Below are 27,287 nucleotides of genomic sequence, written 5' to 3'. Positions count from 1 at the left end.
TGTCTGTCTGTGTCTGTCTGTGTCTGTCTGTGACTTTTTACCCACACACAGCCGTGGAAAAGTAGGCAGAGTGGGTTGGGTGACCGACCACCCACCCACCCACCCACCCGCGAGATCCCAGCCTAGTAGTGCACAGAGTGTGTCTCGGGCCCCGACGTCTGACTTCCACACGACTCTGGTTTCTCTTCATTACGCACAAGCCTTTCGCCTTTTACTAAAGACTTCCGTGGAGAGGAACACTTATGAGTTCAAAGTATTTTTGGAAGGGCTTTGCTTCTGGCAGAGCCCGCTATATCTTGTTTCAAGAGAAATTGACAGAGATGTTGATGACGCCGCCGCCGCCGCAGCAGAGACTTGTTGCTCATGCGTTTGACTAGTCGCTAAGGGCAATTGAGTTCAAGCAAGCCCGACGGACGACTGGCGTATTTGCCGGGCTTTGAACAAATAGTCGTCGTCGTCGCACTAGGCGGCGTAAAGAGCTAGTGACTTCAAGACGCATTGGCGACTTTAAAAAGAAATAAAAAACACCAGCCTGTCTGTCGCCAGGGAAGGGGGGGCTGGGGGGGAGGAGCCACCTTTTGCCAAACCGCCAAAGTCTGCCGAGACCCCCGGGTGCCCGGCGGCTGCAGGGTACCATTTGTGGGTTATCGCTTCTCGGCCTTTTGGCTCAGATCAAGCTTGGTACCGAGGTGCCCCAGAGCTCGCTGAGTCAGAAGGTCGAAGTAGGAAGGCGATAGGGGTTGTCCCTTGAGTGGGAAAATTTCTGGTGCGTGGTGACAGAGCGTTTTGGTTTATTGGTGAAGAGAGAGAATTTTATACGGGAAAGGTGTTTTTGTGGTTCTGGAAAAAGCATGGCGGTCCCGGGAATTGGTCTCGTAAACACGGTGCGGTTTGGTTGGAGGGAAAAGGAAGCAGAGCCTTTTGGAAGAGAGGAGTTTGGGAGGACCCTGCTTATGGGGGTGCTCAAGCTGGGAGTGGAAGATGTGTTTTGTCTCCAGGAGAATCAAGCGGAGAGAGCATATGAGGTTACGCTACATACAGAAAAGAAGCATGAGGAAGTAATGCGGATGGTGAGAGCTTTAGAAAAGGAAAGACCCATGAGTCACTACGAAGTGAAAAATCTGGCAAAGAATAATTACAGAATAGTGACAGTAAGGATGTATAATCCCTTTGTGAAGGAAGAGGATATTAGGGCATACCTGGGGAGATATATGGATAATATATCCTCAGCAAGGCTCATGAAGGACACCCTTGGATTTTGGGATGGGAGGAGAAGTTTTCAGGTTCTCCTAAGAGAAGATACAGGAGGTATGGGAGGTTACCTTCATCCCCCAGCGATGTTCTCCCTGGGGGCTGACAGGGGGACGTTGTATTACGCACGTCAGCCCCCGTATTGCAGGCGTTGTATGGCCTATGGACATACCCTTGCCTCGTGCGGCGAAAGAAAATGCAGGTATTGTGGGTCGGGTGAGCATGAGGCAAGGGATTGTGGTGAGCCTAAAAAGTGTCACGGGTGTGGCTCGGTGGAGCACCTGTGGCGAGATTGCCAGGCAAGGCGAAGGTCATACGCGTCTGCAGCTGGGGGGGGAGCGAGAGCGGGGGATGGGGGTAGAAGAGGAGAGGAGCGCGCAGAAGGTGGTGGCAGAGAGGAAGGAACTGTACCAAAGAAGTCAGAGAGAGAAGAGGAGAAAGAGAAGAAGAGGAACGGGACAGAGGGAGTGGTGGCCGAGACAAAAGGAGTGGTGGTGGCCGTGTCAGAAGGAGTGGTGGACGGGACAGATGGAGTGGGGGCTGGGAGGGAAGGAGTGGTGTTTGAGATAGAAGGAGAGGTGGTTGGGATGGAAGGAGATGTGGTCGGGACGGAAGGATTGGTGGCTGGGAAAGAAGGAGAGGGAGAGGAGGCAAAAGGAGAGAAAAGGAAGGGGAAGGGGATAGAGGAGGGGGGTAGAGTGGAGAAATCAGTGGAGGTGAGGAAAGAGGAGGAAGAAAGAATATTCATTGGGAGGATGACAGAAAGGATAAGGGTGAGAGGGCAGTTAGCGGGATGGGAGAAAGGGGAAAATGAGTGGGCTAGGGCAGAATGCAGGAAGGCGATTGACGAGCTGGGGGAAGAGGATTTTGAGAGGGTGCTAAAAAAATATGATAAGGAATTTGGAAAGAAGTTGAGGGAGAGGGGTTTATACAGGGAGACTGATAAGGCAAGGGAAAGCAGCTCCTCTGTGCCGTTGTATAAGGATAAGAAGAAGAAGAAGGTGAAGGTTTTGGAAAGCGGGGGGGAGAGAGGGGGTGAGGGGAGGGAGGGAGAAGTGGCGGGACCTGTGTGGGCTCCCTCTCCTTCCTCTCCTTTGTTTTCTTTCTCACCTCCGGAGGAGCTGGCCCTCCCGGTTATGGCACTGGGTTGGGAAATGGAGGGGGGGACGGGTTATTTGTTTGGGGACGTGGGGTCACCGGCCAGGGGACCGGAGGAGGGCGGGGTGATGGACTTGGGTGTGGGGCAGGAGTGGGGAGATAGCCCTGAGAGAGGTTTAAGGCTACATAAGTAACTGCATGGAAAGATATATTTGGTTGTTATGGAAAGTTGTGAAGATTTGAGTTGTTTACTGAATGTTTGAATGTATGAAAGAATAAAAGCTTTGAATAAAAAAAAAAAAAAAAAAATCTGTTCTTATCAGTTTAATATCTGATACGTCCCCCATCGGGGGACTACATATTAAATGGATTTTTTGAACAGGGAGTCGGAAATGGGGCTTGCTCCGTCCGCTCCACGCATCGACCCGGTATTGCAGTACCTCCGGGAACGGTGCAACACACACATTCCTCCCGTTGTCAAGGAAAGAAAAAAGCAAGGGGAAAAAAACATCCAAAGTGAAAGTAGGGCGAAGCGCTCTTCGTGGGTTCCCCCGTTTCCCGCCATTTTACTTAAAAAAAAAAAAAAAAACGTTGGTCAGGATAGTGAGTGAGTGTCTGTCTGTCTGTCTGTCTGTCTGTCTGTCTGTGTCTGTCTGTGTCTGTCTGTGACTTTTTACCCACACACAGCCGTGGAAAAGTAGGCAGAGTGGGTTGGGTGACCGACCACCCACCCACCCACCCACCCGCGAGATCCCAGCCTAGTAGTGCACAGAGTGTGTCTCGGGCCCCGACGTCTGACTTCCACACGACTCTGGTTTCTCTTCATTACGCACAAGCCTTTCGCCTTTTACTAAAGACTTCCGTGGAGAGGAACACTTATGAGTTCAAAGTATTTTTGGAAGGGCTTTGCTTCTGGCAGAGCCCGCTATATCTTGTTTCAAGAGAAATTGACAGAGATGTTGATGACGCCGCCGCCGCCGCAGCAGAGACTTGTTGCTCATGCGTTTGACTAGTCGCTAAGGGCAATTGAGTTCAAGCAAGCCCGACGGACGACTGGCGTATTTGCCGGGCTTTGAACAAATAGTCGTCGTCGTCGCACTAGGCGGCGTAAAGAGCTAGTGACTTCAAGACGCATTGGCGACTTTAAAAAGAAATAAAAAACACCAGCCTGTCTGTCGCCAGGGAAGGGGGGGCTGGGGGGGAGGAGCCACCTTTTGCCAAACCGCCAAAGTCTGCCGAGACCCCCGGGTGCCCGGCGGCTGCAGGGTACCATTTGTGGGTTATCGCTTCTCGGCCTTTTGGCTAAGATCAAGCTTGGTACCGAGGTGCCCCAGAGCTCGCTTAGTCAGAAGGTCGGAGATAGGAGGGCGAAAAGGTTGTGGTCGGTCGGTTTTTTGTGAGAAAAGGCTTTTTGGGTATTTCTCAGAGGGTTCCTTTTTTTTGGAGAGCGGATTATTGGTTTGGAAGTGCGTTTTCTTTTGTTGGGAAATGGCACGTTCTAGTTATAACAAGTCGGTACCTGGAATAGGTTTGGCCAATACAGTGAGGTTTACGTGGAGGGATAAAGAAGAGGAGCCTTTTGCAAGAGACCAGTTTGGAAGATTCATTTTGATGGGGATCTTGAAACTGGAGGTGAAGGACGTTTTATGTCTTCAAGATAATCCGTTGGAGAGGGCTTTTGATGTGACCCTTTATAATGAAGGGAAACATGAAGAGGTTCTAAAGATGGCAAAGGAAGAGAGTAAGGCAAGGCCTATGTCTCAGTATGCAGTGACCAGTTTGGCGAAAAGTAGTTTTCGTGTGGTCACGGTGACTATGTACAATCCCCATGTAAAGGATGACGATGTGAGGGCCTTTTTGGGGCGATATATGGACAGTGTTTCATCGGCAAGGCTTCTCAGGGACTCCCTGGGATTCTGGAACGGGAAGAGAGGTTTCCAGGTTCTTCTCAGGGAGGACTCTGAAGGATTGGATGGTTACCTCCATCCTCCGGCTATGTTCTCCCTGGGGGCTGACAGGGGGACGGTGCATTACGCACGTCAGCCCCCGTATTGCAGGCGTTGTATGGCCTATGGACATACCCTCGCCTCGTGTAGTGAAAGAAAGTGCAGGTTCTGTGGGTCCGGTGGGCACGAGGCGAGGGACTGTGCCGAGCCTAAGACATGCCACGGGTGTGGCTCAGTGGAGCACCTGTGGCGGGACTGCCCCGCCAGGCGGAGGTCATACGCGTCTGCAGCTGGGGGGGGAGCGAGAGCTGGGGATGGGGGTAGAAGTGGAGAGGAGCGCGCAGGAGGGGGTGGCAGAGGAGGAGGAACTGCACCGAGGGAGACACAGAGAGAAGAGGAGAAAGAGAAGAAGAGGGACGGGACAGAAGAAGAGGTGGCCGGGAAAGAAGGAGAGGTGGCCGGGAAAGAAGGAGAGGTGGTCGAGATGGAAGGAGAGGTGGTCGGGACAGAGGGGAAGGAAGTAGAAGAGGAGGGTTTGGACATGGGGCAGAAAAAGGAACTCCTTGGAACGCTGAGGGAGAAGAAAGGCGGGAGGGGGCCGGGGAAGGGTTGGAGGGCAGGGGATTTGGAGAGGGTGAAGAGGGGCTTTGAGAAGGAGATTAGGAAGAAGGGTTCGTCGGGGGAGCAGGATGGTAGGGCCGGGATAGAAGGAGAGGAGGCTGGGGCAGAAGGAGAGGTGGTTGGGGCAGGGGAGTGTGAGATGGAAGTAGGGGTGGTCGGGACAGAGGGGGAGGAAGGGAAGGAGGAAAAAGGGAAAAAAAGGAAGGAGAAGGGGAGAGAGGAGGAGGTAGGAGGGGAGAGACAAGCCGGGACAGAAGAGGAGAGGGAGGAGAAGGTTAAAAGAGAAATAGATAGAATGGTGCTGGAAAGGGTGTGGGAGAGAGGACCGATTAAGGGATGGAAGGAAGGTGAATATGAGGAGGTGGTAAAGGATTATGAGGACTATATTAAGGACAGGGGTTTGCCCGAGGAGAGAGATTATGGGGGAGGGGAAAATAACCCGTGGGATACAGCATACAAAAAGAAAAAGAAAAAAAGGGTGGAACCGTTGGGTAGCGGTAGGGGGAAAAGTGGTGAGAGGGGGGAAAGGGAGGGAGAAGAAGCAGGGCCTTCGTGGGCTCCCTCTCGTTCATCCTCGTTTACACCACTGGAGGAGCTGGAACTCCCGGTGATGGCACTGAGCTGGGCGATGGAGGGAGGTACAGGTTACCTGTATGGGGACGTGGGGTCCCCGGTCAGTAGTCTGGACGAGGATGAAGGGATGGCATTGAGGGGGGGGCAGGGGCAGGGAGATGGTCCCAAGTGAAAATTGATCCCATGATTATTGGTTTAGGTTTTGGTTATTGTTTATTAGTAGGTTTTGAGATGAGGAATTTTGTTGTTGGTTAGAAGTATATATATTTTTGTTTTGATGTAAGATTGTGGTGGTTTGTTGAATGTAAATAAAAACTTTAAAAAAAAAAAAAAAAAAAAAAATCTGTTCTTATCAGTTTAATATCTGATACGTCCCCCATCGGGGGACTACATATTAAATGGATTTTTTGAACAGGGAGTCGGAAATGGGGCTTGCTCCGTCCGCTCCACGCATCGACCCGGTATTGCAGTACCTCCGGGAACGGTGCAACACACACATTCCTCCCGTTGTCAAGGAAAGAAAAAAGCAAGGGGAAAAAAACATCCAAAGTGAAAGTAGGGCGAAGCGCTCTTCGTGGGTTCCCCCGTTTCCCGCCATTTTACTTAAAAAAAAAAAAAAAAAAAAAAAAAAAAACGTTGGTCAGGATAGTGAGTGAGTGTCTGTCTGTCTGTCTGTCTGTCTGTCTGTCTGTCTGTGTCTGTCTGTGTCTGTCTGTGACTTTTTACCCACACACAGCCGTGGAAAAGTAGGCAGAGTGGGTTGGGTGACCGACCACCCACCCACCCACCCACCCGCGAGATCCCAGCCTAGTAGTGCACAGAGTGTGTCTCGGGCCCCGACGTCTGACTTCCACACGACTCTGGTTTCTCTTCATTACGCACAAGCCTTTCGCCTTTTACTAAAGACTTCCGTGGAGAGGAACACTTATGAGTTCAAAGTATTTTTGGAAGGGCTTTGCTTCTGGCAGAGCCCGCTATATCTTGTTTCAAGAGAAATTGACAGAGATGTTGATGACGCCGCCGCCGCCGCAGCAGAGACTTGTTGCTCATGCGTTTGACTAGTCGCTAAGGGCAATTGAGTTCAAGCAAGCCCGACGGACGACTGGCGTATTTGCCGGGCTTTGAACAAATAGTCGTCGTCGTCGCACTAGGCGGCGTAAAGAGCTAGTGACTTCAAGACGCATTGGCGACTTTAAAAAGAAATAAAAAACACCAGCCTGTCTGTCGCCAGGGAAGGGGGGGCTGGGGGGGAGGAGCCACCTTTTGCCAAACCGCCAAAGTCTGCCGAGACCCCCGGGTGCCCGGCGGCTGCAGGGTACCATTTGTGGGTTATCGCTTCTCGGCCTTTTGGCTAAGATCAAGCTTGGTACTGAGGTGCCTCAGAGCTCGCTTAGTCAGAAGGTCGGAGATAGGAGGGCGATAGAGTGTGGTATTTATGGTAGGAATACTTGTTGTTGCTACTGACGAGATAAATTATTTTGGGCTTTTTCTTGGTAGAAAAGAGCAGTTAGTATTTTGAGAGTGCAATTCTCTAGGAGAAGATGGCACGGAATACAGGGTCTAGGTCGGTACCGGGCATTGGGATGGCTAACTCCTTACGTTTCGCATGGAAGGAGAAAGGAATGGAGCCGATAGGAAGAGAGACATTTGGTAAAACATTGTTGATGGAGATGCTTAAGTTGGGGGTTAATGAAGTATTTTGCCTCCAGGAGAACCCTTTGGAGGTAGCGTTTGATGTTACTTTCTATACGGAGGAAAAACATCAGGATACATTAAGGAAAGTGGGAGAAGTGGAGACAAAGGAGCCTATGTGTCACTATAAAGTGACAAATTTGGCGAAGACAAATTTCAGGCTGGTAACGGTTACGATGTTTAACCCCCATGTAAAGGATGAGGAAGTGAGAGCCTTTTTGGGGAGGTTTTTAGACGGTGTCTCATCAGCAAGACATCTTAAGGACTCCCTTGGATTTTGGACTGGGAGGAGAGGGTTTCAGGCCCTTCTAAGGGAGGACCCAAAGGGACAGGGTGGATACCTCCATCCTCCTGCGATGTTCTCCCTGGGGGCTGACAGGGGGACGTTGCATTACGCACGTCAGCCCCCGTATTGCAGGCGTTGTATGGCCTATGGTCATACCCTTGCCTCGTGCAGCGTAAGAAAGTGCAGGTACTGTGGGTCGAGTGAACATGAGGCAAGGGATTGCAGTGAGCCTAAGGCATGTCATGGGTGTGGCTCGGTGGAGCACCTGTGGCGAGACTGCCCGGCTAGGCGAAGGTCATACGCGTCTGCAGCTGGGGGGGGAGCGAGAGCTGGGGATGGGGGTAGAAGAGGAGAGGAGCGCGCAGAAGGTGGTGGCAGAGAGGAAGGAACTGTACCAAAGGAGTCAGAGAGAGAAGAGGAGAAAGAGAAGAAGAGGAACGGCACAGAAGGAGTGGTGGCTGGGACAGAAGGAGTGGAGGATGGGACAGAAGGAGTGGTGGCCGGGATGGAAGGAGATGTGGTCGGGACAGAAGGAGTGGTGGCTGGGACAGAAGGAGGGAAGGTCGGAAAAGAAGGAGTGGTAGCTGAGATGGCCGGGAAAGAAGGAGAGGGTGCCGGGACAGATGGACTTGTGGTGGAGATGGAAGGAGAAGAGGTTGGGGCAGAGGGGAGGGGAGAAGAAGAAGAAGAAGAAGAAGAAGAAGAGGAGGAGTTGAATATGGAACAGAAGGAGGGGGTACTAAAAATGATGAGGGAGAGGATACGGGTGAAGGGGCCAGTGGAGGGCTGGAGGGCAGGGGAATTGGATAGGGTGAAGAGGGGGTTTGAGAAGGAGATTAGGGAGAAGCTATCATGGGGGGAACAGGTGGGTAGGGACGGGACAGAACGAGGGGTGGCTGGGGTAGAAGGAGTGGTGGAGGGGGTAGAGGAGATAGATAAGGAAGGGGAGGTAGGGGGGGAAGAGGGGAAAGAGGGAAAAAGAAGGAGAAGGGGAGAAAGGAGGGGGGGGGGGGAATCAGATAGGGTAGTGGAGAGGAGGGGAGAGCAGGCAAAAAGGATAACATTTGGGAAAATGATTGACATGGAGAAGGAGAAAGGGCCGATAAAAGACTGGGAGGGGGAGGAGACTATCCGGATCTTTGAAATGTGTAGGATGGAGAGTTTGATGATGGAGGAGAAGGAACGTAGGAGGGAGCTTAGTAGATATGATAGGGAATATGAGGGAAGGATGAGGGAGCAGGGTTTTTATAAGGAGGAGGATAGGGCAAGGGAAAAGAGGGCCTTAATGGCACCTATTCAAAAGAAGAAAAAGCAGGAAAAGGTGGAGCCAGTGGACAGCTGGAGGGGGAGAGGGGGTGGGGAGGGGAGGGGGGAGGGAGAGGTGGCAGGACCTTCGGGGGTTTCCGCTTTTCGTTCTTCCTTTTCCTCTTTAGCACCTCTGGAGGATGTTGATTGCCAGGGGATGGGATTGAATAGGGCAAGGAAGGGAGGGAGTCAGGGGCCGGGAGATGGCCCTGGGTGACAATTTTGTGTTGGCGGGTAGATGGGAGAAGGGAGGGGGAGGGAGGACGCTCCCCTAGATACTATTAGGTTTTGGGTTTTGGTTATTGTTTAGTAGGTTTTTTGAGAATGGTTTGGGTTGGTTAAAAATATATAATTTGTAATTATGTAAGTTTGGAAGATTGTTGTTGGTTTTGGAAGATAATAAATATATTTTATAAAAAAAATCTGTTCTTATCAGTTTAATATCTGATACGTCCCCCATCGGGGGACTACATATTAAATGGATTTTTTGAACAGGGAGTCGGAAATGGGGCTTGCTCCGTCCGCTCCACGCATCGACCCGGTATTGCAGTACCTCCGGGAACGGTGCAACACACACATTCCTCCCGTTGTCAAGGAAAGAAAAAAGCAAGGGGAAAAAAACATCCAAAGTGAAAGTAGGGCGAAGCGCTCTTCGTGGGTTCCCCCGTTTCCCGCCATTTTACTTAAAAAAAAAAAAAAAAAAAAAAAAAAAAAACGTTGGTCAGGATAGTGAGTGAGTGTCTGTCTGTCTGTCTGTCTGTCTGTCTGTCTGTCTGTGTCTGTCTGTGTCTGTCTGTGACTTTTTACCCACACACAGCCGTGGAAAAGTAGGCAGAGTGGGTTGGGTGACCGACCACCCACCCACCCACCCACCCGCGAGATCCCAGCCTAGTAGTGCACAGAGTGTGTCTCGGGCCCCGACGTCTGACTTCCACACGACTCTGGTTTCTCTTCATTACGCACAAGCCTTTCGCCTTTTACTAAAGACTTCCGTGGAGAGGAACACTTATGAGTTCAAAGTATTTTTGGAAGGGCTTTGCTTCTGGCAGAGCCCGCTATATCTTGTTTCAAGAGAAATTGACAGAGATGTTGATGACGCCGCCGCCGCCGCAGCAGAGACTTGTTGCTCATGCGTTTGACTAGTCGCTAAGGGCAATTGAGTTCAAGCAAGCCCGACGGACGACTGGCGTATTTGCCGGGCTTTGAACAAATAGTCGTCGTCGTCGCACTAGGCGGCGTAAAGAGCTAGTGACTTCAAGACGCATTGGCGACTTTAAAAAGAAATAAAAAACACCAGCCTGTCTGTCGCCAGGGAAGGGGGGGCTGGGGGGGAGGAGCCACCTTTTGCCAAACCGCCAAAGTCTGCCGAGACCCCCGGGTGCCCGGCGGCTGCAGGGTACCATTTGTGGGTTATCGCTTCTCGGCCTTTTGGCCCAGTTTCAAGCTCGGTACCGCGGTGCCTCAAAGCCCACTGGATCAAAGGTCGAAGGCAGGAGGGCGTTGAGAGAGTTTTTTTGGAATTTGCGCGAATTTCCTTGAAACAACTTAAACTACAGCCATACAGATATGGCGGGTAGTGGGAACACAGGGTCTGTTCCGAGGGCAGGTTTAAAAAACACCATACGGTTTGCATGGAAGCAAGAAGGAGAAGTAAGGATGCCGAGGGACACCTTTGCGAGGACCGTGTTAATGGGGGCGCTATCTTTGAAGGTCCCAGATGTGATGTGCCTGCAAGGGAACTCAATGGAGGAGGCATATGATGTAACCTTCTACACGGAAAGTAAGAGCGATGGGATAATGGAGAAAGTAAAGGAGGCAAAGGGGGAAAGACCTTTGTCTTTTTTCAACATTGTGAGTCTGGCAAGAAGGAACTTCAGAACAATAAATATACACATGTATAATCCACACGTGTCGGATATGGCGGTGGCATTTTTTTTGGGGCGCTACTGCGATGTGACATCGGGAGCCAGGTATGTTAAGGACTCATTGGGTTTCTGGAATGGCCGCCGCCAGTTCCAGGTGCTCCTAAGGGAAGATCCGGGTGGATTTGAGGGTTTTTTGCATCCTCCTGCGGTTTTTTCTTTAGGGTCGGATAGAGGCATGCTGTTTTATGCAAGACAGCCACCTTTCTGCAGGAAATGCAGGGAGTATGGGCATGGAACAGCCTCATGTGGGCAGGTAAAATGCAGGATTTGCATGTCGGAGGGACATGAGGCTAAAAATTGTACGGCACCAAAAGAGTGTCATGGGTGCGGCAGTAAACAGCATCTGCTTCGCGAGTGCCCAACGAGGCAACAAACATATGCTGCAGCGGCTGCTGGGGGAAGGATGGCAGGAGGAAAGAGCGCGGAGGAGAAGAGAAGGACAGAAGAAGGGGATTTAGGTCAAGGACCGGAAGATAAAGCAAGGAGGATGGTGAGGGGGGAATCGGAGAAGAAAGCCCGGTACGAGCCTGAGACAAAAGACGGGGGTAAGGGAGCTTTGGAGGAAAGAGCCTTGGTGGGTTTAGAGGTGGTAAAGGAGACCCAGATGGAAACGGCTACTCAAGACGTCAGAGGGTCGTCGGGAGAGGTGGGTAGAGTAATGGAAGAGCTGGGCTCATCCCTCGATGAAGCTCCCATAGAAGAGTTTTTTTTGGGGGACATCATGAGGGGGATGGAAGAGGGGATTGAGACCCCACAAGCGAGGACGGAGGAATGGGGGTACATCTCGCCTTTGCCTGACACACCAAGAATAAAGAGGGACGCCTCCACAGCCCATCAGGCCCTGCAGGAGACAGGGGTGATCCTGGAAGCGGGGGAGGCCCGGAGGAGGAGAAAGAAGAAGAGGACTTCCCTCGAGATGGGAGAAGGCCAGAATGGGTTGGGAGGGGAGGGGAGGGGTGGGGGTGTGAGATCGAATGGGGACAGTGCCACAGAGGGGACCCCCATGTTAACGCAGGTCTCATCTCTCCCACTCACCCAGATGGAGATAGACCGGGGGGCACAAGTGTTAGGTATGCCCGATGGAGATGGGGTGTCTCAGGCCTTTTCTGGGACGCCGGGACCCCCCATCCACAGCCTCAACCCTTTCCCTGCGTGTTGGGGGGCTCAAGGGGGGGATGCAGTGGATGGGGTGGTCTTAGAGATAGAGGGTCAAGAACCTGTGTCCGTGGATGTACGAGGGGTTGGGGAGCTGGTAAGTAATGCCGAGGATGCTCCCGTGCCTTCGCAGGGTCCATCTTTCCAGCTTTTCCAGATGGATGAGAACCGGTCGTCCCAGGGGATGTTTTTGCTAGAGGGGGAGGAGGTGGCTCAGGCTAGTTCTGGGACGCTGGGACCCATCATCCCCAACCCTTTCCCAGCGTCCTGGGGTTCCCAGGAGAGCAGTATGGGGGGTGGGGTGGTTGGGGGTTTTACGGAGGATGCTAGCCCAGGGCTGAACTTCGATGAGGACCTTTACCCACCGGGGGTGAGTACCTGAGCCCTGCACCGTTTTGATTTTTTTGTTTTTTAGGGTGCAACCATGGCAAACATTAAGATAATGACCATGAATGTTAGAGGACTAAGAAACATTGTTAAAAGAACTGCTGTTTTTAGTTGTTTATCAAACATAGGTTTTACCTTTTGTTTCTTGCAGGAGGTACATTTAAGGGATGAGGGGGATATAGAGAAGTTTAAAAAAGAGTGGGTAAAAGGGGAGTCGGTGTGGAGTGTGGGGGGTGTCCACTCATCAGGGGTTGGGATTTTGTTTGGGACAAGGGAGGTGAGGGTGGAAAGCACGTACGTTGTAATACAGGGCAGGGTTCTGGGGGTGGACATAGCATTAGGGGATTTTAGACTTAGGATTATAGGGGTGTACGGACCACAGACGAGGCCAGAGAGAAGGGAGATGGTGGAGAGTATGGCACCTCTGTGCGCCACAAATAGAGTGTTGATAGTGGGAGGGGATTTCAACGTAGATTTAGGAGGGGTAGGGGATAGTAGTGTGACGGCTATCAAAGGACTTATGGCAAGCCATGGTCTGGTGGATGGAGGCCTTAAAGCTACTCCTGCGATGGCAGGTCCCACGTGGCGTAACTCCCGGGGGGTCGAGCGGAGGCTGGACTATGTTTTTCTGCCCAAGTCCTTGGGGTTGTTGTCTGGGCGTCTGTTGCCTGTGTTTTTCTCGGATCACGACGGGGTTCTCCTATGGGTCAAGGCGCCTGTCTGCCTTTTCGGTAGGGGGTACTGGAAGCTAGACCGGGATATCCTGGAGGAGCGGGCTTTTGTAAATGCCTTCTCAGTTTTTTTTCGGGGGCTTGAGGGTCTCAGGCCAATGTGTGGAGGGGTGTTGGAATGGTGGGAGGTAGTTAAGGTAAGAATTAGGGTGTTTATTATTAGGTTTTGTAAGAGGAAAGGGAGAGAGGAGAGAAGGGAGGTGGAGCAGCTCCAACGGTTACTCGATCTAGAGTACGAGGCCGGTAACCTCGGTGTTTCGATGGACGTGGAGCGTGCTACCAGCCTCAAGGCGCAGCTCAGGGAGGTGCACGAGCGGAAGGCCCGTGCTTTCCTGCAGCGTGCACATTCTGAGTTTATAGAGCAGAATGAGACCTGCTCTGCAGGGTTCTTCAAATCAGTTAGGGAAAAGCAGGAAAGAAAGGTTTTTTATGGGGTAAGAGATGGACAGGGTAGGGTAGTTAGGGAGCCGGAGCAGATGGTCAGGATAGCAACGGACCATTTCCGGAGTTTTTTCCAGGAGAGGGTAGTAGAAGAAGAGCAGGGCACAGTGTTCTTAGAACACTTGTCCCGGCGAGTGCCGGAGGACATTAGAAAGGCGATGGAGGCCCAGATAACACTAGAGGAGGTGGAGAGCGCCCTCAAGAGGATGGGGAAAGGGAAGGTGCCTGGGATGGATGGGCTGCCGGCTGAGTTTTACCTCAAGTTTTGGGGTATGCTTGGACCGGTGGTCCTCGAAGTCCTGACGGCCGTTCTCGAGACTGGAGTCCCGGGCAGGTCAATGGCCGTAGGCGTGCTCTCCTTTATATATAAGAAAGGAGACGCCGCCGACCTTAGCAACTGGCGGCCGTTGACCATGCTGTGTGTAGACTATAAGATACTAGCTAAGGTCATGGCAGACCGTTTGCGCACAGCCCTTCCCTACGTTGTCCATGAGGATCAAACGTGTGGGGTGGAAGGCCGTTCCATTAGGTGGAACCTCCAACTGATCAGGGACTCCATCGCCTGGGTTGAGGATAGAAGCCTACCTCTGATGGTAGCGGCACTTGATCAGGCTAAGGCTTTTGATCGTGTCAGTAGGGTTTTTCTTTTTAGAGTATTAGGGAGGTTAGGGTTTAGTGATCGCTATATAAAGTGGATCAAAACTCTGTATGAGAGAGCGGGGTGCCGGGTGAGCATTAACAGCCATCTGGGTGACGTGTTTGGCCTCTCATCAGGAGTCAGACAGGGATGCCCGCTCTCGGCACTCCTTTTCGTGCTCTATATGGAGCCCCTAGCGGCTGCCATTAGGGCTGACGCGGGGGTAGAGGGCTTGCTGGTCCCTGGGAGTGGCGGCCTGTGTGTTAAGATGACACAGTACGCCGATGACACTACCTTGTTTTTATGCAAGGACTCGTGCCTGCTAAGGTCTCTGGCCATAATTGGAGACTTTACCCGCGCGTCGGGAGCGGTCCTTAACCTCGCCAAGTCATCTGTAAAGTATTTTGGCAGATGGCGGGGCAGGACGGATGTGCCTGGGGGGCTATATCTCTGTAATGGGGCCCTGAGGATCCTTGGGGTCCTTTTTGAGACCTCCGGCTCCGCGGCACTGAACTGGAACAAGAGAGTTGCCGTGGTACAGAGGAAGCTGGCAATGTGGAAGACCAGATCCTTGTCCTTCTTGGGCAAGGTCCTGGTCCTGAAGGTGGATGTACTGCCTTCCCTCCTGTACTTGGCGTACATCTATCCATTGCCAGCGAGCATGAGGAGGGGGCTAGTAAGGCTCGTGTTCCAGTTCATGTGGGGAGGCAGGTATGAATATGTCGCCAGGGCACGCATGCTCACAACCATCGGGGAGGGTGGGAGGGGAGTTCCACATTTCCCACTCAAGCTGGACTCGATTTTTGTTTCGTTTTTGTTGAGGGAGCTCGCGAATCCAGTGATTCATCCCTCCGGTTATTTCCTGCGGGTGTTCTTCTCGTACCAGGCGAGAAGCATAATGGTGTGGTCCAACACGGGTCCTCGGGCTGAACAGCTGCCGTGGCACTTCAGCCATGCGGCGAAGTGGCTGCGAGCACATCCCGAGGTTGAAGTCGCCCGAGTAGGTTTGGACCACAGACACCTGTATGAGGAGGTCAGACGGAACGCTTGTGCACCCCCTGTTGTGGGAACCCCTGCTGTGGTCTGGGAGAACATACAGGCGCGGGGTCTAGACAATAGTCTTAAGGATCTAAATTGGTTAAGTCTCCACAGGTGCTTGCCGGTGAGATCTATCATGCATCGGCATAGTTTGGCGCGGTCCCCCCAGTGCCCGAGACCAACTTGTGGTGGGGAGGAGACAATACGCCATATGTACTGGGACTGTGCTTTCGCAGGGGTAGTGTGGGCCAGGGCTCAGGGTTTGCTGGGGAGAGTGAAAGGGGGTTTTGTATTGACATGGGGGAGGGTGGAGAGAGGGGTAGGGAGAGTAGGGGGTTTAGGTAGAGACCGTTTTTTGCTATGGCTGATAATTAGTCTTTTTAAGAAAGGGCTGTGGGATGCCAGGCAGGGGCTGGTTAAGTCGGGGGCAGACTGGGGGGTGGAGACAATAGTGAGGAGAGTGGAGGGTGATTTGAGGGGGAGGATAAGAAGGGAGGAGAGGAGGTGGGGCCACCATGCCGCCTTAGAGAGGTGGAAAGGAGGGTTGGGGCTGGGTAGGTAGATAAGGTATAGAAAGTAGGTTGGGATGGGGAATGCATAAACCTACTGATGGCGTGAGTTTACAGGATTGGTGCTGAAGTACCATGGACAACTGGGGGTTGGTGATGGGGGTATATCTCTAACCAGAGAGAAAGGAGGTCAAGGTTATGTTGAAAACAGATGAGTTGTATAATGTCTACAAGTTTTGTTTTTTTGTTTTTTGAAAATGGGCAGATAATATGTTAAAAGAAGTGGAATTTTTCACAATGTAATGGTTGAAATGTAAGAATAAAAGCTTTGAATCATCTGTTCTTATCAGTTTAATATCTGATACGTCCCCCATCGGGGGACTACATATTAAATGGATTTTTTGAACAGGGAGTCGGAAATGGGGCTTGCTCCGTCCGCTCCACGCATCGACCCGGTATTGCAGTACCTCCGGGAACGGTGCAACACACACATTCCTCCCGTTGTCAAGGAAAGAAAAAAGCAAGGGGAAAAAAACATCCAAAGTGAAAGTAGGGCGAAGCGCTCTTCGTGGGTTCCCCCGTTTCCCGCCATTTTACTTAAAAAAAAAAAAAAAAAAAAAAAAAAAAACGTTGGTCAGGATAGTGAGTGAGTGTCTGTCTGTCTGTCTGTCTGTCTGTCTGTCTGTCTGTCTGTCTGTGTCTGTCTGTGTCTGTCTGTGACTTTTTACCCACACACAGCCGTGGAAAAGTAGGCAGAGTGGGTTGGGTGACCGACCACCCACCCACCCACCCACCCACCCACCCGCGAGATCCCAGCCTAGTAGTGCACAGAGTGTGTCTCGGGCCCCGACGTCTGACTTCCACACGACTCTGGTTTCTCTTCATTACGCACAAGCCTTTCGCCTTTTACTAAAGACTTCCGTGGAGAGGAACACTTATGAGTTCAAAGTATTTTTGGAAGGGCTTTGCTTCTGGCAGAGCCCGCTATATCTTGTTTCAAGAGAAATTGACAGAGATGTTGATGACGCCGCCGCCGCCGCAGCAGAGACTTGTTGCTCATGCGTTTGACTAGTCGCTAAGGGCAATTGAGTTCAAGCAAGCCCGACGGACGACTGGCGTATTTGCCGGGCTTTGAACAAATAGTCGTCGTCGTCGTCGTCGCACTAGGCGGCGTAAAGAGCTAGTGACTTCAAGACGCATTGGCGACTTTAAAAATAAATAAAAAACACCAGCCTGTCTGTCGCCAGGGAAGGGGGGGCTGGGGGGGAGGAGCCACCTTTTGCCAAACCGCCAAAGTCTGCCGAGACCCCCGGGTGCCCGGCGGCTGCAGGGTACCATTTGTGGGTTATCGCTTCTCGGCCTTTTGGCTCAGATCAAGCTTGGTACCGAGGTGCCCCACAGCTCGCTGAGTCAGAAGGTCGAAGGAAGTCAGGAGGGAGGAAAGTTTGTTGTTTTTTGTGAGGTTTTTCTCTTTTGGCGAGGTTTTTGGTTATTGGTTGGGAAATGGAGAAAGATTCTCAGAACAGATCGGTCCCGGGTATAGGATTGGCCAACACCTTAAGATTTTCATGGAGAGAAAAGGAGATGGAACAGTTCTCGAGGGAGATGTTTGGGAGAAGAATTTTGATGGAGGCGATGAAAGTGGAGGTAAAGGATGTGTTGTGTCTCCAAGAAAATCAAAGGGAGAAGGCTTTTGAGGTGGCTTTCTACAAAGAAGAGAAGCATGAGGAGGTGTTGAAGAGGGCGAGGGAGATGGGCAAGGAGAGGCCTCTGTGCCACTACGAGGTGACCAGCCTGGCAAAAACCAATTTTAGGCTGGTCACCGTGAACATGTATAATCCTTATGTAAAGGATGAAGATGTGAGGGCCTTTCTGGGGAGATATCTGGATAACATCTCCTCAGTAAGAAGGCAAAAAGATTCTTTGGGATTTTGGAATGGGAGGAGATGTTTCCAGGCTCTCCTCAGGGAGGACTCGAAGGGACTGGGTGGATATCTCCATCCTCCGGCGATGTTCTCCCTGGGGGCTGACAGGGGGACTTTGTTTTATGCCCGTCAGCCTCAGTTTTGTAGGCGGTGTATGGCCTATGGGCATATCCAAGCATCGTGCAGTGTTCAGAAATGCAGATACTGCGGATCTGGTGAGCACGAGGGGAGGAGTTGTGCAGAGCAGAAGACATGTCACGGGTGTGGCTCTTTAGGGCACCTGTGGAGGGACTGCCAGGCAAGGCGAAGGTCATACGCGTCTGCAGCTGGGGGGAGAGCGGGGGATGGGGGTAGAAGAGAAGAGGAGCGGGAAGAAGGTGGTGGCAGAGGAGGAGGAACGGCATCGAAGGAGCCAGAGAGAGAAGAGGAGAAAGAGAAGAAGAGGGACGGGACAGAAGGAGCGGTGGCTGGGACAGAAGGAGTGGTGGCTGGGACAGAAGGAGTAGTGGTTGGGACAGAAGGAGTGGTGGTGGTCGGGACAGAAGGAGTGGGGGTCGAAATGGAAGGGGAAGGGGTTGGGACAGAGGGAGAGGAGGAGGAAGAAGAAATGGAGGAGGAGGAGTTGGACATGGGACAGAAAAACGAAGTTCTTAGAATGGTGAGGGAGAGGGTAGAGAAGAAGGGGCCAGTAAAGGGCTGGAAGGTAGGGGAATTGGAGAGGGTGATAAAGGAGTATGAGAAGAAGGTTAGGGAGGAGGTTTTGTCTGGGGGAAAGGAAGTTGGGGTAGAGGGGGAGGAGGGGAAGGAGGGAAAAGGAGAGAAAAGGAAGGAGAAAGGGAAAGAGGAGGGGAAGGGAGCGGTGGAATCACATAAAACAGAAGCGTTAAGGGTAGAGGAAACAAAAAGGCTGATCGTAGGAAAAATGTTTGAGATGGAGAAGGAGGAAGGGATGATAAGGACCTGGGGGAGTGTGAAATATAATAGGATTTTTGCGATATTGAAGCTGGAGGGTGAGATGTTGGGGGAAAGGGAATTTAGGAGGGAGCTGGAAAAATGTGAGAGGAAGCATAGGGATAGGTTGAGGCGGAATTTTCTTTATAAGGAGGAGGATAAGGCAAGGGAGAAAGGCGAACTTTTGGCGCCATTGCATAAAAAGAAGAGGGAGAAAAGAGTGGAGTCTGTGGATGGTGGGGGGGGGGGGGGGGGGGGAGAGGGGGCAGGACCTTCGGGGACGTCCTCTTTTTCTTCTGCTTTTTCTTCTCTAACACCTCTGGAGGAGCGGGATCGCCAGTTAATGGAATTGGGTGGGAAATGAAGGGAGGGAGTCAGGTGTTGGGAGAGGGTCCTGAGTGACAATTTTGGATTGGGATTGTTGGGTTTATGGGTGGATGGGAGATAAGGGGAGGGAAGATGCTCCCCTAGAGGTTTTTTGGTTTTGGTTATTGTTATTGTTTAATTATTGGATAGGGTTTTGGTTGGTTAGAGAAATATAATTTGAAAATGATGTAAGATTGGAAGATTTTTTGTTGGTTTTTGATGGTAATAAATATATTTTATAAAAAAATCTGTTCTTATCAGTTTAATATCTGATACGTCCCCCATCGGGGGACTACATATTAAATGGATTTTTTGAACAGGGAGTCGGAAATGGGGCTTGCTCCGTCCGCTCCACGCATCGACCCGGTATTGCAGTACCTCCGGGAACGGTGCAACACACACATTCCTCCCGTTGTCAAGGAAAGAAAAAAGCAAGGGGAAAAAAACATCCAAAGTGAAAGTAGGGCGAAGCGCTCTTCGTGGGTTCCCCCGTTTCCCGCCATTTTACTTAAAAAAAAAAAAAAAAAAAAAAAAAAAAACGTTGGTCAGGATAGTGAGTGAGTGTCTGTCTGTCTGTCTGTCTGTCTGTCTGTCTGTCTGTCTGTCTGTGTCTGTCTGTGTCTGTCTGTGACTTTTTACCCACACACAGCCGTGGAAAAGTAGGCAGAGTGGGTTGGGTGACCGACCACCCACCCACCCACCCACCCACCCGCGAGATCCCAGCCTAGTAGTGCACAGAGTGTGTCTCGGGCCCCGACGTCTGACTTCCACACGACTCTGGTTTCTCTTCATTACGCACAAGCCTTTCGCCTTTTACTAAAGACTTCCGTGGAGAGGAACACTTATGAGTTCAAAGTATTTTTGGAAGGGCTTTGCTTCTGGCAGAGCCCGCTATATCTTGTTTCAAGAGAAATTGACAGAGATGTTGATGACGCCGCCGCCGCCGCAGCAGAGACTTGTTGCTCATGCGTTTGACTAGTCGCTAAGGGCAATTGAGTTCAAGCAAGCCCGACGGACGACTGGCGTATTTGCCGGGCTTTGAACAAATAGTCGTCGTCGTCGTCGTCGCACTAGGCGGCGTAAAGAGCTAGTGACTTCAAGACGCATTGGCGACTTTAAAAATAAATAAAAAACACCAGCCTGTCTGTCGCCAGGGAAGGGGGGGCTGGGGGGGAGGAGCCACCTTTTGCCAAACCGCCAAAGTCTGCCGAGACCCCCGGGTGCCCGGCGGCTGCAGGGTACCATTTGTGGGTTATCGCTTCTCGGCCTTTTGGCTCAGATCAAGCTTGGTACCGAGGTGCCCCACAGCTCGCTGAGTCAGAAGGTCGAAGGAAGTCAGGAGGGAGGAAAGTTTGTTGTTTTTTGTGAGGTTTTTCTCTTTTGGCGAGGTTTTTGGTTATTGGTTGGGAAATGGAGAAAGATTCTCAGAACAGATCGGTCCCGGGTATAGGATTGGCCAACACCTTAAGATTTTCATGGAGAGAAAAGGAGATGGAACAGTTCTCGAGGGAGATGTTTGGGAGAAGAATTTTGATGGAGGCGATGAAAGTGGAGGTAAAGGATGTGTTGTGTCTCCAAGAAAATCAAAGGGAGAAGGCTTTTGAGGTGGCTTTCTACAAAGAAGAGAAGCATGAGGAGGTGTTGAAGAGGGCGAGGGAGATGGGCAAGGAGAGGCCTCTGTGCCACTACGAGGTGACCAGCCTGGCAAAAACCAATTTTAGGCTGGTCACCGTGAACATGTATAATCCTTATGTAAAGGATGAAGATGTGAGGGCCTTTCTGGGGAGATATCTGGATAACATCTCCTCAGTAAGAAGGCAAAAAGATTCTTTGGGATTTTGGAATGGGAGGAGATGTTTCCAGGCTCTCCTCAGGGAGGACTCGAAGGGACTGGGTGGATATCTCCATCCTCCGGCGATGTTCTCCCTGGGGGCTGACAGGGGGACTTTGTTTTATGCCCGTCAGCCTCAGTTTTGTAGGCGGTGTATGGCCTATGGGCATATCCAAGCATCGTGCAGTGTTCAGAAATGCAGATACTGCGGATCTGGTGAGCACGAGGGGAGGAGTTGTGCAGAGCAGAAGACATGTCACGGGTGTGGCTCTTTAGGGCACCTGTGGAGGGACTGCCAGGCAAGGCGAAGGTCATACGCGTCTGCAGCTGGGGGGAGAGCGGGGGATGGGGGTAGAAGAGAAGAGGAGCGGGAAGAAGGTGGTGGCAGAGGAGGAGGAACGGCATCGAAGGAGCCAGAGAGAGAAGAGGAGAAAGAGAAGAAGAGGGACGGGACAGAAGGAGCGGTGGCTGGGACAGAAGGAGTGGTGGCTGGGACAGAAGGAGTAGTGGTTGGGACAGAAGGAGTGGTGGTGGTCGGGACAGAAGGAGTGGGGGTCGAAATGGAAGGGGAAGGGGTTGGGACAGAGGGAGAGGAGGAGGAAGAAGAAATGGAGGAGGAGGAGTTGGACATGGGACAGAAAAACGAAGTTCTTAGAATGGTGAGGGAGAGGGTAGAGAAGAAGGGGCCAGTAAAGGGCTGGAAGGTAGGGGAATTGGAGAGGGTGATAAAGGAGTATGAGAAGAAGGTTAGGGAGGAGGTTTTGTCTGGGGGAAAGGAAGTTGGGGTAGAGGGGGAGGAGGGGAAGGAGGGAAAAGGAGAGAAAAGGAAGGAGAAAGGGAAAGAGGAGGGGAAGGGAGCGGTGGAATCACATAAAACAGAAGCGTTAAGGGTAGAGGAAACAAAAAGGCTGATCGTAGGAAAAATGTTTGAGATGGAGAAGGAGGAAGGGATGATAAGGACCTGGGGGAGTGTGAAATATAATAGGATTTTTGCGATATTGAAGCTGGAGGGTGAGATGTTGGGGGAAAGGGAATTTAGGAGGGAGCTGGAAAAATGTGAGAGGAAGCATAGGGATAGGTTGAGGCGGAATTTTCTTTATAAGGAGGAGGATAAGGCAAGGGAGAAAGGCGAACTTTTGGCGCCATTGCATAAAAAGAAGAGGGAGAAAAGAGTGGAGTCTGTGGATGGTGGGGGGGGGGTGGGGGGAGAGGGGGCAGGACCTTCGGGGACGTCCTCTTTTTCTTCTGCTTTTTCTTCTCTAACACCTCTGGAGGAGCGGGATCGCCAGTTAATGGAATTGGGTGGGAAATGAGGGGAGGGAGTCAGGTGTTGGGAGAGGGTCCTGAGTGACAATTTTGGATTGGGATTGTTGGGTTTATGGGTGGATGGGAGATAAGGGGAGGGAAGATGCTCCCCTAGAGGTTTTTTGGTTTTGGTTATTGTTATTGTTTAATTATTGGATAGGGTTTTGGTTGGTTAGAGAAATATAATTTGAAAATGATGTAAGATTGGAAGATTTTTTGTTGGTTTTTGATGGTAATAAATATATTTTATAAAAAAATCTGTTCTTATCAGTTTAATATCTGATACGTCCCCCATCGGGGGACTACATATTAAATGGATTTTTTGAACAGGGAGTCGGAAATGGGGCTTGCTCCGTCCGCTCCACGCATCGACCCGGTATTGCAGTACCTCCGGGAACGGTGCAACACACACATTCCTCCCGTTGTCAAGGAAAGAAAAAAGCAAGGGGAAAAAAACATCCAAAGTGAAAGTAGGGCGAAGCGCTCTTCGTGGGTTCCCCCGTTTCCCGCCATTTTACTTAAAAAAAAAAAAAAAAAAAAAAAAAAAAACGTTGGTCAGGATAGTGAGTGAGTGTCTGTCTGTCTGTCTGTCTGTCTGTCTGTCTGTGTCTGTCTGTGTCTGTCTGTGACTTTTTACCCACACACAGCCGTGGAAAAGTAGGCAGAGTGGGTTGGGTGACCGACCACCCACCCACCCACCCACCCGCGAGATCCCAGCCTAGTAGTGCACAGAGTGTGTCTCGGGCCCCGACGTCTGACTTCCACACGACTCTGGTTTCTCTTCATTACGCACAAGCCTTTCGCCTTTTACTAAAGACTTCCGTGGAGAGGAACACTTATGAGTTCAAAGTATTTTTGGAAGGGCTTTGCTTCTGGCAGAGCCCGCTATATCTTGTTTCAAGAGAAATTGACAGAGATGTTGATGACGCCGCCGCCGCCGCAGCAGAGACTTGTTGCTCATGCGTTTGACTAGTCGCTAAGGGCAATTGAGTTCAAGCAAGCCCGACGGACGACTGGCGTATTTGCCGGGCTTTGAACAAATAGTCGTCGTCGTCGCACTAGGCGGCGTAAAGAGCTAGTGACTTCAAGACGCATTGGCGACTTTAAAAATAAATAAAAAACACCAGCCTGTCTGTCGCCAGGGAAGGGGGGGCTGGGGGGGAGGAGCCACCTTTTGCCAAACCGCCAAAGTCTGCCGAGACCCCCGGGTGCCCGGCGGCTGCAGGGTACCATTTGTGGGTTATCGCTTCTCGGCCTTTTGGCTAAGATCAAGTGTAGTATCTGTTCTTATCAGTTTAATATCTGATACGTCCCCCATCGGGGGACTACATATTAAATGGATTTTTTGAACAGGGAGTCGGAAATGGGGCTTGCTCCGTCCGCTCCACGCATCGACCCGGTATTGCAGTACCTCCGGGAACGGTGCAACACACACATTCCTCCCGTTGTCAAGGAAAGAAAAAAGCAAGGGGAAAAAAACATCCAAAGTGAAAGTAGGGCGAAGCGCTCTTCGTGGGTTCCCCCGTTTCCCGCCATTTTACTTAAAAAAAAAAAAAAAAAAAAAAAAAAAAACGTTGGTCAGGATAGTGAGTGAGTGTCTGTCTGTCTGTCTGTCTGTCTGTCTGTCTGTCTGTGTCTGTCTGTGTCTGTCTGTGACTTTTTACCCACACACAGCCGTGGAAAAGTAGGCAGAGTGGGTTGGGTGACCGACCACCCACCCACCCACCCACCCGCGAGATCCCAGCCTAGTAGTGCACAGAGTGTGTCTCGGGCCCCGACGTCTGACTTCCACACGACTCTGGTTTCTCTTCATTACGCACAAGCCTTTCGCCTTTTACTAAAGACTTCCGTGGAGAGGAACACTTATGAGTTCAAAGTATTTTTGGAAGGGCTTTGCTTCTGGCAGAGCCCGCTATATCTTGTTTCAAGAGAAATTGACAGAGATGTTGATGACGCCGCCGCCGCCGCAGCAGAGACTTGTTGCTCATGCGTTTGACTAGTCGCTAAGGGCAATTGAGTTCAAGCAAGCCCGACGGACGACTGGCGTATTTGCCGGGCTTTGAACAAATAGTCGTCGTCGTCGCACTAGGCGGCGTAAAGAGCTAGTGACTTCAAGACGCATTGGCGACTTTAAAAAGAAATAAAAAACACCAGCCTGTCTGTCGCCAGGGAAGGGGGGGCTGGGGGGGAGGAGCCACCTTTTGCCAAACCGCCAAAGTCTGCCGAGACCCCCGGGTGCCCGGCGGCTGCAGGGTACCATTTGTGGGTTATCGCTTCTCGGCCTTTTGGCTAAGATCAAGCTTGGTACTGAGGTGCCTCAGAGCTCGCTTAGTCAGAAGGTCGGAGATAGGAGGGCGATAGAGTGTGGTATTTATGGTAGGAATACTTGTTGTTGCTACTGACGAGATAAATTATTTTGGGCTTTTTCTTGGTAGAAAAGAGCAGTTAGTATTTTGAGAGTGCAATTCTCTAGGAGAAGATGGCACGGAATACAGGGTCTAGGTCGGTACCGGGCATTGGGATGGCTAACTCCTTACGTTTCGCATGGAAGGAGAAAGGAATGGAGCCGATAGGAAGAGAGACATTTGGTAAAACATTGTTGATGGAGATGCTTAAGTTGGGGGTTAATGAAGTATTTTGCCTCCAGGAGAACCCTTTGGAGGTAGCGTTTGATGTTACTTTCTATACGGAGGAAAAACATCAGGATACATTAAGGAAAGTGGGAGAAGTGGAGACAAAGGAGCCTATGTGTCACTATAAAGTGACAAATTTGGCGAAGACAAATTTCAGGCTGGTAACGGTTACGATGTTTAACCCCCATGTAAAGGATGAGGAAGTGAGAGCCTTTTTGGGGAGGTTTTTAGACGGTGTCTCATCAGCAAGACATCTTAAGGACTCCCTTGGATTTTGGACTGGGAGGAGAGGGTTTCAGGCCCTTCTAAGGGAGGACCCAAAGGGACAGGGTGGATACCTCCATCCTCCTGCGATGTTCTCCCTGGGGGCTGACAGGGGGACGTTGCATTACGCACGTCAGCCCCCGTATTGCAGGCGTTGTATGGCCTATGGTCATACCCTTGCCTCGTGCAGCGTAAGAAAGTGCAGGTACTGTGGGTCGAGTGAACATGAGGCAAGGGATTGCAGTGAGCCTAAGGCATGTCATGGGTGTGGCTCGGTGGAGCACCTGTGGCGAGACTGCCCGGCTAGGCGAAGGTCATACGCGTCTGCAGCTGGGGGGGGAGCGAGAGCTGGGGATGGGGGTAGAAGAGGAGAGGAGCGCGCAGAAGGTGGTGGCAGAGAGGAAGGAACTGTACCAAAGGAGTCAGAGAGAGAAGAGGAGAAAGAGAAGAAGAGGAACGGCACAGAAGGAGTGGTGGCTGGGACAGAAGGAGTGGAGGATGGGACAGAAGGAGTGGTGGCCGGGATGGAAGGAGATGTGGTCGGGACAGAAGGAGTGGTGGCTGGGACAGAAGGAGGGAAGGTCGGAAAAGAAGGAGTGGTAGCTGAGATGGCCGGGAAAGAAGGAGAGGGTGCCGGGACAGATGGACTTGTGGTGGAGATGGAAGGAGAAGAGGTTGGGGCAGAGGGGAGGGGAGAAGAAGAAGAAGAAGAAGAAGAAGAAGAGGAGGAGTTGAATATGGAACAGAAGGAGGGGGTACTAAAAATGATGAGGGAGAGGATACGGGTGAAGGGGCCAGTGGAGGGCTGGAGGGCAGGGGAATTGGATAGGGTGAAGAGGGGGTTTGAGAAGGAGATTAGGGAGAAGCTATCATGGGGGGAACAGGTGGGTAGGGACGGGACAGAACGAGGGGTGGCTGGGGTAGAAGGAGTGGTGGAGGGGGTAGAGGAGATAGATAAGGAAGGGGAGGTAGGGGGGGAAGAGGGGAAAGAGGGAAAAAGAAGGAGAAGGGGAGAAAGGAGGGGGGGGGGGGAATCAGATAGGGTAGTGGAGAGGAGGGGAGAGCAGGCAAAAAGGATAACATTTGGGAAAATGATTGACATGGAGAAGGAGAAAGGGCCGATAAAAGACTGGGAGGGGGAGGAGACTATCCGGATCTTTGAAATGTGTAGGATGGAGAGTTTGATGATGGAGGAGAAGGAACGTAGGAGGGAGCTTAGTAGATATGATAGGGAATATGAGGGAAGGATGAGGGAGCAGGGTTTTTATAAGGAGGAGGATAGGGCAAGGGAAAAGAGGGCCTTAATGGCACCTATTCAAAAGAAGAAAAAGCAGGAAAAGGTGGAGCCAGTGGACAGCTGGAGGGGGAGAGGGGGTGGGGAGGGGAGGGGGGAGGGAGAGGTGGCAGGACCTTCGGGGGTTTCCGCTTTTCGTTCTTCCTTTTCCTCTTTAGCACCTCTGGAGGATGTTGATTGCCAGGGGATGGGATTGAATAGGGCAAGGAAGGGAGGGAGTCAGGGGCCGGGAGATGGCCCTGGGTGACAATTTTGTGTTGGCGGGTAGATGGGAGAAGGGAGGGGGAGGGAGGACGCTCCCCTAGATACTATTAGGTTTTGGGTTTTGGTTATTGTTTAGTAGGTTTTTTGAGAATGGTTTGGGTTGGTTAAAAATATATAATTTGTAATTATGTAAGTTTGGAAGATTGTTGTTGGTTTTGGAAGATAATAAATATATTTTATAAAAAAAATCTGTTCTTATCAGTTTAATATCTGATACGTCCCCCATCGGGGGACTACATATTAAATGGATTTTTTGAACAGGGAGTCGGAAATGGGGCTTGCTCCGTCCGCTCCACGCATCGACCCGGTATTGCAGTACCTCCGGGAACGGTGCAACACACACATTCCTCCCGTTGTCAAGGAAAGAAAAAAGCAAGGGGAAAAAAACATCCAAAGTGAAAGTAGGGCGAAGCGCTCTTCGTGGGTTCCCCCGTTTCCCGCCATTTTACTTAAAAAAAAAAAAAAAAAAAAAAAAAAAAACGTTGGTCAGGATAGTGAGTGAGTGTCTGTCTGTCTGTCTGTCTGTCTGTCTGTCTGTCTGTGTCTGTCTGTGTCTGTCTGTGACTTTTTACCCACACACAGCCGTGGAAAAGTAGGCAGAGTGGGTTGGGTGACCGACCACCCACCCACCCACCCACCCGCGAGATCCCAGCCTAGTAGTGCACAGAGTGTGTCTCGGGCCCCGACGTCTGACTTCCACACGACTCTGGTTTCTCTTCATTACGCACAAGCCTTTCGCCTTTTACTAAAGACTTCCGTGGAGAGGAACACTTATGAGTTCAAAGTATTTTTGGAAGGGCTTTGCTTCTGGCAGAGCCCGCTATATCTTGTTTCAAGAGAAATTGACAGAGATGTTGAT

General features: G+C 51.3%; 12 non-coding genes and 5 pseudogenes across 12 annotated transcripts; all 17 read left to right on the top strand.

Moving 5' to 3' along the window:
- Positions 1 to 170: 170 nt before the first annotated feature.
- Positions 171 to 287, top strand: LOC129847027 (U5 spliceosomal RNA). Its single transcript, XR_008758361.1, has one exon. It is a non-coding gene; the product is annotated as a U5 spliceosomal RNA (small nuclear RNA).
- Positions 288 to 2,627: 2,340 nt separating this feature from the next.
- On the top strand, positions 2,628 to 2,811 carry LOC129846999 (U2 spliceosomal RNA). Its single transcript, XR_008758339.1, has one exon. It is a non-coding gene; the product is annotated as a U2 spliceosomal RNA (small nuclear RNA).
- Positions 2,812 to 3,155: 344 nt separating this feature from the next.
- LOC129847026 (U5 spliceosomal RNA) lies at positions 3,156 to 3,272 on the top strand. The gene has a single exon (XR_008758360.1). It is a non-coding gene; the product is annotated as a U5 spliceosomal RNA (small nuclear RNA).
- A 2,528-nt stretch (positions 3,273 to 5,800) lies between these two features.
- On the top strand, positions 5,801 to 5,984 carry LOC129847000 (U2 spliceosomal RNA). Its single transcript, XR_008758340.1, has one exon. It is a non-coding gene; the product is annotated as a U2 spliceosomal RNA (small nuclear RNA).
- Positions 5,985 to 6,344: 360 nt separating this feature from the next.
- Positions 6,345 to 6,461, top strand: LOC129847023 (U5 spliceosomal RNA). Its single transcript, XR_008758359.1, has one exon. It is a non-coding gene; the product is annotated as a U5 spliceosomal RNA (small nuclear RNA).
- Positions 6,462 to 9,175: 2,714 nt separating this feature from the next.
- LOC129846983 (U2 spliceosomal RNA) lies at positions 9,176 to 9,347 on the top strand (annotated as a pseudogene).
- Positions 9,348 to 9,708: 361 nt separating this feature from the next.
- On the top strand, positions 9,709 to 9,825 carry LOC129847022 (U5 spliceosomal RNA). The gene has a single exon (XR_008758358.1). It is a non-coding gene; the product is annotated as a U5 spliceosomal RNA (small nuclear RNA).
- A 6,092-nt stretch (positions 9,826 to 15,917) lies between these two features.
- On the top strand, positions 15,918 to 16,084 carry LOC129846996 (U2 spliceosomal RNA; annotated as a pseudogene).
- A 376-nt stretch (positions 16,085 to 16,460) lies between these two features.
- On the top strand, positions 16,461 to 16,577 carry LOC129847021 (U5 spliceosomal RNA). The gene has a single exon (XR_008758357.1). It is a non-coding gene; the product is annotated as a U5 spliceosomal RNA (small nuclear RNA).
- A 2,489-nt stretch (positions 16,578 to 19,066) lies between these two features.
- On the top strand, positions 19,067 to 19,237 carry LOC129846987 (U2 spliceosomal RNA; annotated as a pseudogene).
- Positions 19,238 to 19,609: 372 nt separating this feature from the next.
- LOC129847020 (U5 spliceosomal RNA) lies at positions 19,610 to 19,726 on the top strand. The gene has a single exon (XR_008758356.1). It is a non-coding gene; the product is annotated as a U5 spliceosomal RNA (small nuclear RNA).
- A 2,486-nt stretch (positions 19,727 to 22,212) lies between these two features.
- LOC129846986 (U2 spliceosomal RNA) lies at positions 22,213 to 22,383 on the top strand (annotated as a pseudogene).
- A 356-nt stretch (positions 22,384 to 22,739) lies between these two features.
- LOC129847019 (U5 spliceosomal RNA) lies at positions 22,740 to 22,856 on the top strand. The gene has a single exon (XR_008758355.1). It is a non-coding gene; the product is annotated as a U5 spliceosomal RNA (small nuclear RNA).
- Positions 22,857 to 23,215: 359 nt separating this feature from the next.
- LOC129846991 (U2 spliceosomal RNA) lies at positions 23,216 to 23,406 on the top strand. Its single transcript, XR_008758336.1, has one exon. It is a non-coding gene; the product is annotated as a U2 spliceosomal RNA (small nuclear RNA).
- A 360-nt stretch (positions 23,407 to 23,766) lies between these two features.
- Positions 23,767 to 23,883, top strand: LOC129847018 (U5 spliceosomal RNA). Its single transcript, XR_008758354.1, has one exon. It is a non-coding gene; the product is annotated as a U5 spliceosomal RNA (small nuclear RNA).
- Positions 23,884 to 26,597: 2,714 nt separating this feature from the next.
- Positions 26,598 to 26,769, top strand: LOC129846982 (U2 spliceosomal RNA; annotated as a pseudogene).
- A 360-nt stretch (positions 26,770 to 27,129) lies between these two features.
- LOC129847017 (U5 spliceosomal RNA) lies at positions 27,130 to 27,246 on the top strand. Its single transcript, XR_008758353.1, has one exon. It is a non-coding gene; the product is annotated as a U5 spliceosomal RNA (small nuclear RNA).
- The last annotated feature ends 41 nt before the right edge of the window (positions 27,247 to 27,287 follow it).

The sequence above is a fragment of the Salvelinus fontinalis genome, unplaced genomic scaffold, assembly GCF_029448725.1.
Source record: "Salvelinus fontinalis isolate EN_2023a unplaced genomic scaffold, ASM2944872v1 scaffold_0676, whole genome shotgun sequence".
NCBI classification, from domain to species: Eukaryota; Metazoa; Chordata; class Actinopteri; order Salmoniformes; family Salmonidae; genus Salvelinus; species Salvelinus fontinalis.
This window is presented reverse-complemented; position numbering and strand designations above follow the sequence as displayed.